The sequence below is a fragment of the Mesoplodon bidens genome (assembly GCF_964165515.1).
Source record: "Mesoplodon bidens genome assembly, chromosome: 6".
Lineage (NCBI taxonomy): Eukaryota > Metazoa > Chordata > Mammalia > Artiodactyla > Ziphiidae > Mesoplodon > Mesoplodon bidens.
In genome coordinates, this window is record NC_138162.1 from 94169045 (window position 1) to 94181982 (window position 12938).

Here is a 12938-nt window from a genome sequence, read left to right on the forward strand (position 1 = left end):
ATTAGAACTCTGCCCAGACTTTGCTGATGCCCATTCAAATTTAGCAAGTGTATTGAAGCAGCAGGGAAAACTTCAGGAAACTCTGATGCATTATAAGGAGGCTATTCGAATCAGTCCTACCTTTGCTGATGCCTACTGTGATATGGGAAACACCCTACGGGAGATGCAGGATGTTCAGGGAGCCTTGCAGTGTTATACTCGTGCCATTCAGATCAGCCCTGCATTTGCGGATGCCCACAGCAATCTGGCTTCCATTCACCACGATTCAGGGAATATTCCAGAAGCAATTGCTTCTTATCGCACTCTTCTGAAGCTTCAACCTGATTTTTCTGACGCTTATTGTAATTTGGCTCATTGCCTGCAGGTTGTCTGTGATTGGACAGACTATGATGAGCGAATGAAGAAGTTGGTCAGCATTGTGGCTGACCAGTTGTAGAAGAATAGGTTGCCTTCTGTGCAGCCTCATCATAGTATGCTCTATCCTCTTTCTCATGGCTTCAGGAAGGCTACTGCTGAGAGGCATGGGAACCTCTGCTTGGCTAATATAAGTGTCCTTCATAAACCACCGTATGAACATCCAAAAGACTTGAAGCTCAGTGATGGTCGACTGCGTGTAGGATACGTGAGTTCTGACTTTGGGAATCATCCTACTTCTCATCTTATGCAGTCTATTCCAGGCATGCACAATCCTGATAAATTTGAGATACTCTGTTATGCCCTGAGCCCACATGATGGCACAAACTTCCGAGCGAAGGTGATGGCAGAAGCCAATCATTTCATTGATCTTTCTCAGATTCCATGCAATGGGAAAGCAGCTGATTGCATCCATCAAGATGGTATACACATCCTTCTAAATATGAATGGTTATACCAGGGGTGCTTGAAATGAACTCTTTGCTCTCAGGCCAGCTCCTATTCAGGCAATGTGGCTGGGGTACCCTGGGACTAGTGGCGTGCTTTTCATGGATTATATCATCACTGATCAGGAAACTTCACCTGCTGAAGTTGCTGAGCAGTATTCTGAGAAACTGGCTTATATGCCCCATACTTTCTTTATTGGTGATCATGCTAATATGTTCCCTCAGCTGAAGAAAAAAGCCGTCATCGATTTTAAGTCCAATGGGCACATTTATGACAATCGGATTGTGCTGAATGGCATCGACCTCCAAGCATTTCTTGATAGTCTATCAGATGTGCAAATAGTCAAGATGAAATGTCCTGATGGAGAAGACAACGCAGACAGCAGTAATACAACTCTTAATATGCCTGTCATTCCTATGAATACTGTTGCAGAAGCGGTTATTGAAATGATTAACAGAGGACAAATTCAGATTACAATTAATGGATTCAGTATAAGCAATGGACTGGCAACTACCCTGATCAACAATAAGGCTGCCACTGGAGAGGAGGTTCCCCATACCATTATTGTAACCACACGTTCTCAGTACGGGTTACCGGAAGATGCCATTGTGTACTGTAACTTTAATCAGTTATACAAAATTGACCCATCTACTTTGCAGATGTGGGCAAATATTCTGAAGCGTGTTCCCAATAGTGTACTGTGGCTGTTGCGTTTTCCAGCAGCAGGAGAAGCTAATATTCAACAGTACGCACAAAATATGGGCCTTCCCCCGAACCGTATCATTTTTTCCCCTGTTGCTCCTAAAGAGGAACATGTTCGGAGAGGCCAGCTGGCTGATGTGTGCTTGGACACTCCACTCTGTAATGGACACACCACAGGGATGGACGTCCTTTGGGCAGGGACCCCCATGGTGACTATGCCAGGAGAGACTCTTGCTTCCCGAGTTGCAGCTTCCCAGCTCACTTGTTTAGGCTGTCTTGAGCTGATTGTTAAAAATAGACGAGAATATGAAGAGATAGCTGTGAAACTGGGAACTGATGTAGAATACCTGAAGAAAATTCGTGGCAAAGTCTGGAAGCAGAGAACATCTAGCCCTCTGTTCAACACCAAACAATACACAATGGAACTAGAGCGGCTCTATCTACAGATGTGGGAGCATTATGCAGCTGGCAACAAACCTGATCACATGATTAAGCCTGTTGAAGTCACTGAGTCGGCCTAAATAATGACTGTGTGCCCAGGAGAATTACCCCTGTAGCTGAGCCTCAACCTTCTGGGGGAAAGGGAACTACTTTTTCAATATCATGTTGCAGATGGGTGACACACAATGATAAGAAATAGCACAGCCAGACTTGCTTCCTGCACGATCATGACAGGGAGAGACACAAGAGATGGGAAACTGCTGTTCCACAAGGAGATTCCATCGAATTTTGCCGCAGCCAGGTGTCTGGAAGGTCTGGAAGGTAAGTCTGGAAGGTCTGATCTCCCTTGGTCTTCCAGGGGATGGATGGTTAGTGTGGAAGGGAGATGGAGATTGCCCAGCCGTTTTGTGATTATCATGGATTGATTGAGTCTTCTGAATTAATTTTTTTCTTTCTATTTTGGGTATTGGAGCTTTTAAAAATGTTTGGTTTCAGGTATTTTTATTCATGTGAAGTGTATATGATTCTCTTGAGATAAGATATTAAGCTGAAATATTCCTTGTTTTAGTTTCTGAACTCTACAGATAAATGGGGACTTTGCTGGTGTAGTCTTTTTATAGGTTTTATAAACTGCTTGAGCCTATATCAGTCATTTTAGTGTCTGACATAACGTTTGGAACTCTCAGTGCTTTTTTGGTTTGTAGATGATGGCTTCAATTCTTTTTCTGGTCCGTTTCCTTCTTCCCTTCCCCCCACTGTAAAAATTCTCCTGTAACTTGGCTAACAAAAAACCAAGTCTGATTCAAAACCTCCCAGAGTGTTTCTCTTAAACACATCATCGGGTGCCAAATGAAGATTCTTAGGAGTGCTTATTAATTATGAAGGGCACAGTTGTGGTACTGTCACTGATGATAAAAATAATGGATTGTTGGCCTAGAGTTTTGTCCTATTTCACCAGTGTTTTACTGTTGACTGCCCCTCTATGTTGCTTCCAAAAGTGATAGTGTGTGATAAGATGTTTACTTTCATTTCTAAAGTTTGTTTTTTTTTAGGTGAGTCCTGTTCTTCCTTTTTCTTTCAGCAGAAATGAAATTCCAGGTAAGTATAAGTATTCAAATATTTGATCAGTAATTCACAGTTATCTCCAGTACATTAAATAACTTTCATCAAAAAACATGTTATAGGTAAAAAGCTCTGAAGGACCAGCTATGTATATGATAATTATGTTTCAGGCCTTCTAGGGTATTATATATAATAACTTGTCTTCTGGTCGTGGTCTTGAAGTCTTTATGGATTCAGCCTCAGTAGTAGCGAACTGCACTGCTACTTGGTTTGGAGTACAAATTAGACTTTAACCCTCCTGGAGGTTGAGTTTTTGGTATTGAAAACCATAGGAATGAAATTATTGTATTTCAACAAAGGATCGAGGGCTTGAGGCTTAAAGAAGCCAACATATGTGTGGGAAGCAGTCAGCCTTGAGAGCACCTTCGGACATGCCAGGCATGCCGCTGCTGCTCGAAGGGACTGTCCCTACTTGTTCCCCTCCTTGTTCCATTCCATGGGAGATAAATCACCAGGGCCCAGAAATCAGAAAGAAAGTAAAATGAGACAAGCAAAGCTGTCTCCCCCCTGCACATGCAGGTTATTTTGGATGATTCTGGGTTTATGGGTTTTCTCCCAGGGAAGTTAACCTTGAGCCGAGACAGTCATTAGATAATGTAAACCACCGTCTGGCAACCTTCCCTTTTCTAGTCTATATAATCTGCACCTGTAGCATAATGAAACTTACCTTGCAACCATCAGTTGTCTTGGTCCTTCTGACCCCATTCGTTGGTGCTACTTCAGTTCCTTACCCCGTCCCTTCTGACCCTGGGCGGTGAAATCCTCTTTCTGAGGCTGGTCCATGGCAAGTGGCGCCCGAACAGGGACCTGAAGCGTGAAGTCAATTAAAAGGAAAAGAAAGTGCAGGTAAGAGAACCCTTATGCAAAATATGTGTGGCCATGAGTAAAAGTGAAACTAATAGAGGCATAAGGCAACAGTCAGAAGTAAAATAAGATGGGGCAAAAGGGCTCAAAGGAGCGTGAATTATTTGCTCAGGTTTTACTTTCGATGCTTATAGCTCGGGGTAATAAAGTTTCTACCTCAGAGTTGACTGAATTTTTGCAGCATATCCATGATGTATCTCCCTGGTTTCCTGATGGCGGCTCTGTGACATAGAAATCTGGCCGAAAGTTGGAGAAGATTTAAAAAATTATTATGAGTCTCGAGGGCCTACTCATACTGCTGTTGTTACATTTAGTTTGTGGAATCTGATAAAAATATGTTTAGGTTCTTCTCATGATAGTGTTGATTTGAATGTAAAGTCAGAAAAACATAAGCCTCTGACAGAAGACAAGACTGTATTATCAGCTACTGTGTCGCCACTTCCTAAACCAAAAGAGCTAATTAATTTAAATATTTCAGATGAAGAGGAACATTTTGACTTAACCGATGAGGCTTTTAAACATAAAAGAGAGAGGAAAAGAAAACATAAAAGAGAGAATCATCCTGAGGATGATCTTCTAATGGCTATGATAGATAAGTCAGTGAAAAAGCTGCACATTAGTAAGGACTGTCTTCCTCAAAAATCTACATCTGTAAAAATGCTCCGTCTCTTGCAACGTGCTGTATAAGCAGCAATAAAATGAGGAGAAGATCCTATTTTCTGTTGTCCTGTCATAGAAAGACCTGATCCTAATAATCCTCAACAGGCTATTAGGGAGCATCAGGCTCTTCCTTTTAAAGTTTTGAAAGATTTGAAATCTGCTTGTGCTCAATATGGGCCCACTGCTCCTTTTACTACTGCTATGGTTGACACTATTGCAGGAGAAGCTCTTTCCCCCGCTGATTGGAAGTCTATTGCACGAGCTTGTTTAAATGGTGGAGATTATTTAATATGGAAGTTTGATTTTTATGAACGGGCTGCTGAAGAAGCAGAAAAGAATGCTACCCATGATATTCCAGTGGATTATCATATGCTGATTGGGGAAGGACCATATATTTCTTTACAAGATCAATTAACTTATACCTTTGTTGCTTATCCTCAAATAAATCATTTGGCATTACAAGGCTGGAGGAAATTACCTTCTACACACAAAACTGAGGATCTTTCAAAAATGAGACAGGGACCTGATGAACCATATGCTGATTTTGTAGATAGATTGTTACAGGCGGTGGGGAGACTCATTGTGGATGGACTCACTGGTACAATTGTAGTGAAGCAACTTGCTTTTGAAAACACTAATAATGCATGTCAGGCTGCGATTCGACCTTGGAGAAAACGGGGAACACTGGAGGATTATATTCGCCTTTGTGCAGACATTGGGCCTGCTTATATACAGGGTGCTGCTATGGCTGCAGCATTAACTAAAGTGAGGTTTAAAAACAATCAAAAGAGAACAAAGACTAGTTTTCAATGCGGAAAGGCAGGTCATTTTGCCGGAGAATGTGGATCTTTTCATTGTAACCCTGCTCCTTCCTTCCCTACTCAAAAACCTCCAGATGGTCAGAAAATCCCTGGTTTATGCCCTAAATGCAATAGGGGAAAATGTTGGGCACGAGATTGTCACTCAGTGGCCCACAGGGATGGGACACCACTGTCGGGAAACACCTCCCGGGGCCTTCCCCGGCCCCAACAAATAATAGGGGCAACGTCTGTGTATCCTCCTCAAACTATCAATCAGACATTAACCAAAAACAAAAACATACAATATCTTCGCTCTCCAGAGCAACAGCAGGAAGCACAGGACTGGACCTCAGTACCTCCGCCAGATATGTATTAGCTCCTGAAATGGGTCCTCAGGCCCTCTCTATGGGCATCTATGGACCTTTACCCAAGGGTTTGATTGGACTATTATTGGGAAGAAGTAGTGTCGCCATGAAGGGTTTAACTATTATGCCAGGACTCATAGACTCTGACTACGAAGGAGAAATAAAAATCATGGCACAAACTATTAAAAATATAATAACGATTTCTCCTGGTGATAAAATTGCACAATTGCTACTTTTGCCCTTTGTACCTCGTGGACAAATTTTACAACATCAAAAGAGAGAAACAAAGGCTTTTGGATCATCTAGTGCTGCCTACTGGATTCAGAAGATAGGGAAAGAACGTCCAGAAATGAAATGAACCATGAATGGAAAGGTTTTTTCCGGTTTGTTAGACACTGGAGCTGATGTCTCTGTTATGACGCAGATGTACTGGCCTAAACATTGGCCCGTTAGTCCTATTATTACAGAACTTCAAGGAATAGGACAGCGTTCTTCTCCTATGCAAAGTAGTCAGTTATTATTATGGCAAGATAGTGAGGGCCACTCAGGATACTTCCAGCCTTATGTTTTGCCTGGGCTGCCTTTAAACCTCTTGGGCCAAGATATATTAAAAGAAATGGGAGTATTACTTTATAGTCCAAATTCTCAAGTCTCTAATATGGTGTTGGATCAAGGATTTCTTCCCACAAAAAGGGCTGGGAACAAATCAAAAAGGAACTGTCTATCCTATTGATGTGAAAATAAAAAGTGATAGACAAGGTTTGGGTTTTTCTTAGGGGCCTTGGATTCTCCTCCACTCACTGCTGATCCAATTACTTGGCTGAGTGATGACCCTGTATGGGTGGACCAATGGCCCCTCACAAAGGAGAAATTAGAAGCTGCAGAACAATTAGTACTGGAACAATTAGGGCATTTAGAAATTTCCAGTAGTCCTTGGAATACTCCTATTTTTATTATCAAGAAAAAGTCTGGAAAATATAGGTTATTACAGGGTCTAAGAGCTGTTAATAAAACTATGCTAATAATGGGAGCTCTTCAACTAGGCCTACCCTCTCCAACAGCCATACCACACAATTATCATCTTTTAGTTATAGATTTAAAGATTGTTTTTTCACTATTCCTTTGTTTCTTGAAGATAGAAAACATTTTGCTTTTAGCTTGCCTTCCTTAAATTTTAAGGAACCCATGAGGAGATTTCAATGGAAAGTATTGCCTCAGGGCATGGCAAATAGTCCTACATATGCCAAATATATGTGGCTCAGGCCTTAACTCCTGTGAGAAAAAGGTTTCCAACGTTATATTCATACATTATATGGATGATATACTTTGAGCCACTGATAATATTTCTTGATTAGAGACTGCTTCTCAATTTTTACAACAATCCTTACAATCATTTGGCTTGGTCATTGCCTCAGAAAAAATTCAAAGACAATCTCCATTTTTCTATTTGGGAAAATATATTGATAACTCTACCATTAGGCCTCAAAAACTGCAAATTCGAGTTGATAATTTAAAAACATTAAATGATTTTCAAAAATTACTTGGAGATATTAATTGGCTAAGGCCTTCCTTAGAACTTACTGCTGCTCAGTTAGAGCCTTTATTTGATATTCTTAAAGGTGACTCAGATCCTTCTACTTCACGCTCTATGACTCCAGAGGATTTCAAGCTTTCCAAATAGTTAATAGAGCTATCAGCTCTGCACAATTAACTCGAATACATACTCACCTGCCCATGTCTTTAGTTGTTTGTCCAACACCTCATGTGCCTACTGCCATCTTATGGCAAACTGTTGGAATTATTGAATGGATTCATATGAAAACTACATCCTCTAAAGTTATTAACCCTTATTATGAACTTATTATTAAGTTAATAATGCAAGGTAGAACTAGATGCTTACAACTTATAGGTATAGAACCTTCTCAACTTATTATCCCTTATTCAGTTAGTCAACAAAATTGGCTTTTTCAACATAGTAATGAATGGGGTCTTGTTCTTGCAGGATTTTCAGGTACCTTGGAATGCCATTAGCCTGCTGATAAATTGATCCAATTCAGCAAACTTAACTCTTATATCTTTCCTTCTATAATTAGGCAACAGCCTATTCCTCATGTACCTTTGGTTTTTACAGATGGTTCTTCTTCAGGAGTGGCTACTGTAATCATTGACGACGGAACAAAACTCATTAAACAAACTTCCTTGACTTCAGCTCAACGTGTTGAACTGTATGCTGTCATTATGGCTTCTAAACATTTGCCTTCTATATCTTTTAATTTGTTTTCTGATAGTAAATATCTTATTAGCTTATTATTTCTTCTGGAGACTGCGACCAGAGGATATACTAATGACCCTGAATTATCATCCTCTTTTCGTTTGCTTCAACAGCTTATTCGTTCCCACGATGGTCCTGTTGCAGCTCTGCATATCCGTGCTCATTCTAACTTGTCTGGTCCATTGTCTAAAATGAATGCGACTGCAGATGTTTTAACTCGATCTAAACGTGATCTTTATCCTGTGCATTTTCCTCCCCCAAATAAAGTTAAAGTTACTCTTCCTCCTCAATCTCTTTTCCCTAAAGCAGGACATATCCCAATTTACTGTCCTCCTCCTTTCCCGTTTGTCATGCTGTCAAGAATGGCTAAGGTATTGCATTCATTATCTTCATACTGTTGATACTCATGGTCCATGTCCTGGACACCCTCATATTATGGTAAGTTATGATCAAACTGCTTCACAAGCAGCACAACAATTGCATGCTTTACACCATCAGTCGGCGGCTACATTACGCAAACAATTTTCCCTTACTCATGAAGCCACCCGACAAATTGTTAAGCAATGCCCACAATGCTTACCTCACCTTCCTGTTCCACATTATGGTGTTAATCCTCGTGGATTATTACCTAGTCATTTATGGCAAATGGATGTTACTCATATCCCGTCTTTTGGGAAATTACAGTTTGTTCATGTCACTATTGATACTTATTCTGGTTTCCACTGTGCTACAGCACAGACCTGAGAAGCTACTAAACATGTTATCACTCATTTATTACACTGTTTTGCTTTCATGAACCTTCCCCAAATTATTAAAACAGATAATGGGCCCACTTACACTAGTGTTGCTTTTGCAACATTTTGTAATTCATTACAAATTACCAGTATTACAGGCATTCCATATAACCCTCAAGGACAAGGTATTATACAACGTGCAAATAGATTTTTAAAGCTAACTATTGAAAAAATAAAAATGGGGGAATTATATAGAACAACACTACATAACCTTATAAATCGTGCTCTGTTTATTTTAAATTTTCTCACCGTTGACAGGGGAAAGGTTGGTGGCTGAGCCAAGATTGGCCTTTCAATCTCTGGCGGTCCTCGGGAAAGATCCGCTAACCAGCACTTGGCGTGGTCCTGATCCTGTGTTGATTTGGGGACGTGGTCACGTGTGTATATTTCCCAGATCAGCTCCTGGACCTCTCTGGCTTCCTGAGCGCTTGCTTAGTCAAGCAAATAGATGGCTCGCCACAGCTCACAACTAGTTCAGAAGATGAAGAAGCTCTGCATCTCTCCCGAAAATTTGACAGTGTTGATTCAGAAAAAGAAGAAGAGGAGACCACTTGCCAGGACGACTCAAAGGAGTGATGTTCCAACTTGGGGACAAATTAAACAATTGGTTTCACGAGCTCAAGGGTTAGTGAAACAACAGAATAATCCTGTTACACCTGTGACTTTATTTTTGGCTATGTTGGCAACCATTTCGTGTGTTCCCTCTGTTAATGCAGCAACTTACTGGGCCTATGTACCTGATCCTCCACTATTACAACCCATATCTTGGTCTGAAGCAGAGTTTCCTGTATTTTACAATGATACTGTTTATGGGCCTCTTATTGGGAATATAAAACAAATCAGTATGTCTGTAAATTATACTAACTGGTTTAGTACCTATCCTGTCTGTCTTAGCCCATTGAATCTGGAAACTGGATGTGTAAAGGCTATTAGTTATGAGCATACAGATGTTTATGAGGGAACGGATCAGTGAATTAGTTTGTCAGGCTCTCCAGGCATCCTTCGTTTTACAGGAACCAACATTACTCTTACATGCCCGGCTACCAGCCGACGAGAGGATCTTAAGGATACCATCATTTGCTATAAAAATGGGCAACCTATTAATATTAGAGGTTGACTCTCATATGCCTCACCACTTAGGGATTCCGCTATTACTATAGCCAAGGTTACAGGTGAAGATTCAGGAAATTATTTGTGTATGAAGCGTTTACTTGGAGGACAAGGGATACTTATGGCTGGACATATGGTTACTGTTCTTAAGAGAAAATCAAAAAATCAATTTCCTCCTTTTATGACCATTAACTTTCCTGGATCCAATTTTGAATGTTGCAATGCATCTTGGAATAATAACCAAATATGGTGTACTATAGATTATACCAAGGGGTAAATTCTTATCTCTTCTATTCCCGTCATAGATAGGTTTATCGCATTTCAAAAGAACTGGGATATATGGAAACTAGCTCTAACTTATTCCAATACACCTGTTATAACTTGTGTTGCTCCTCCATATACACTTTTGATTGGTTCTATTAACATTGGTAATTCTTCCAAAGGAGGATATAATACTAGCTGTGCTCATTGTATTTTTACAGTTGTATGTTCCCTTCTGCAGGAACACAATCTGTGCTTATACTAAAGCAACCCATATATGTTATGGTGCCTGTATATCTGAGAGAACCTTGGTATGAAGATACTGGAGTACAGGCATGGGTGGAACTCTCTAAAGCCTTGCAGAGGAGACGCTTTATTGGGTGGCTAATAGTAAGTTTACTTGCCTTGGCTGCTCTGTCTGCTACCGCGGCTACTGCCCGTCTTGCTCTTTCACAGAGTATTAATCATGCTCACTTTGCTAATCAATTATCTCAAAATACCAGTCTTGCTTTATCTTTACAAAGTCACATAGATTTACAGATGAATAACAAGTTAGATGAATTTAAAAACGCCATTTGGGGGATTGGAGATCAGATGGCAGCATTAAAATTGAGGATGCGTTTAGCTTGTCATGAAAAGTATACATGGATTTGTGTTACTCCTTACAAGTACAATGACTGTATTTGGAAATGGGAAAAAGTAAAAATGCATCTGCTGAGTGTTTGGTCAGATAATAATATTAGTCTTGATCTTAAGAAATTAAATGCTGAAATTCAGGATATACAAAATGCACATCTTGATGATATTTCACAAGAAGATGTAATTAAAACTTTACTGGACCATTTAAAGTGGTTAAACCCTCAGTCGTGGATTACTGGAGGGTTGTCAGGATTTATTACCCTGGCCATAATTTGCCTATTATTGATAATAATCTTCTCATGTCAGTTTCGTATCCTCATGCAACAATATACTACTCTCGGCACTACGCTTCATGGAATTATTTTGCAGCAAAAATTAAAAAACAAACAAGGGGGAACTGAGGGAAACAGTCAGCCTTGAGATCAGGCTAAGGACATGCCAGGCATGCCGCCGCTGCTCGAAGGGACTGTCCCTACTTGTTCCCCTCCTTGTTCCATTCCATGGGAGATAAATCACCAGGGCCCAGAAATCAGAAAGAATGTAAAATGAGACAAGCAAAGCTGTCTCCCCCCTGCACATGCAGGTTATTTTGGATGATTCTGGGTTTATGGGTTTTCTCCCAGGGAAGTTAACCTTGAGCCGAGACAGTCTATAGATAATGTAAACCACCATCTGGCAACCTTCCATTTCTAGTCTATATAATCTGCAACCGTAGCATAATAAAACTTGCCTTGCAACCATCAGTTGTCTTGGTCCTTCTGACCCCATTCGTCGGTGCTACTTCAGTTCCTTACCCCGTCCCTTCTGACCCTGGGCGGTGAAATCCTCTTTCTCCGGCTGGTCCGCGGCACATATGAATAGATGTTTTTGTCTTGCTGTACTGCACTTATGCTGTCTAGTAACAGATATTTTGTCTGCTAGTTGTGTTGTAGATTATGTCTTTCCAAAGCGCTGAGGCAGTGCACCTATTCTGTAGTTGCAGCTGATGCCTGAATGTATCCTAGCTGACAAATTATTGATTAATAAGGACTTGAATTTCTAAAGATTTGTACTGTTAACCAAAATCTGAGCAAGGAGTCTCAAATGTAATTCTTAGCCAGAATTACATGTTAATGAACCATTTAACAGTGTAAATCAAGGAACATCAGTGTAGGGATTTCTTTTCATTTATTTTTTACCTGTTTGAAATATCAGTTAAAGGTTGGCAGCTTGGTTGCAGATGAACGGTCGTTTGAAGTTCACCAAACTACTTAATGTGGAAGTTTGTGGATAACAGACTTCCAACGCCCTCAAGGCTGTGACCTTGCAGCCATTTTACACAGCACATCATCATCCTATAGGGATGAACCTTTCCCTGGCCTGAAAAGTAGCCACTCTGTTGAAGCTTTGCTTATTGTAACAGGCTTTTGTTTCCAGGTTACATGTCTGTGGAAGACAGTTCTGAATAGAGATATAGATATTACTGGAAACTAATTGTTTTTCTATTATACTCTGCTTTATCAAAAAAGTAAAACATTAAATTGTGCTACAAAAATTCAGATGTTGTCTTGAAATCTTTAAACAATAAATGAATGATTTGCCCTTAAAAAAATGAATTAAGCAGTTAAGCTGTTGGTCCCACATCAGACAAATCATCCTTATACCTCCTGTCAATATTGTTAACAGAGACTGTTATTTTATGAATCCTTATGGTCCCGTGATTCTTTCTTTCATGTTTCAGGGCACAGCAGGTGAGAGAGTGGATTTGTTAAACTGGGTGGGTTTATCCTTCTTCTATGCGTTCATTCAATTTTATGTTCATTTACTTACTATACACATATGGCAATAGAAGCTGCTAAAGCAATCATTGCTATTCTGCAAAACAACAAGGCACAGAAGCAGATGTCTTATTTCCGAGATTTCTCCCCCCAGGATTATTGTGATTAAAGAAACTTTCCCGCAATTTCCTGGAGAGGACAAGGGGCTACTCGCTGGAGGTTTTTTAATGACTTGGAGAAAGGCTCAAATATGCCCCCATTATGGTAATCCACCCCAGGGGCAAACCACAC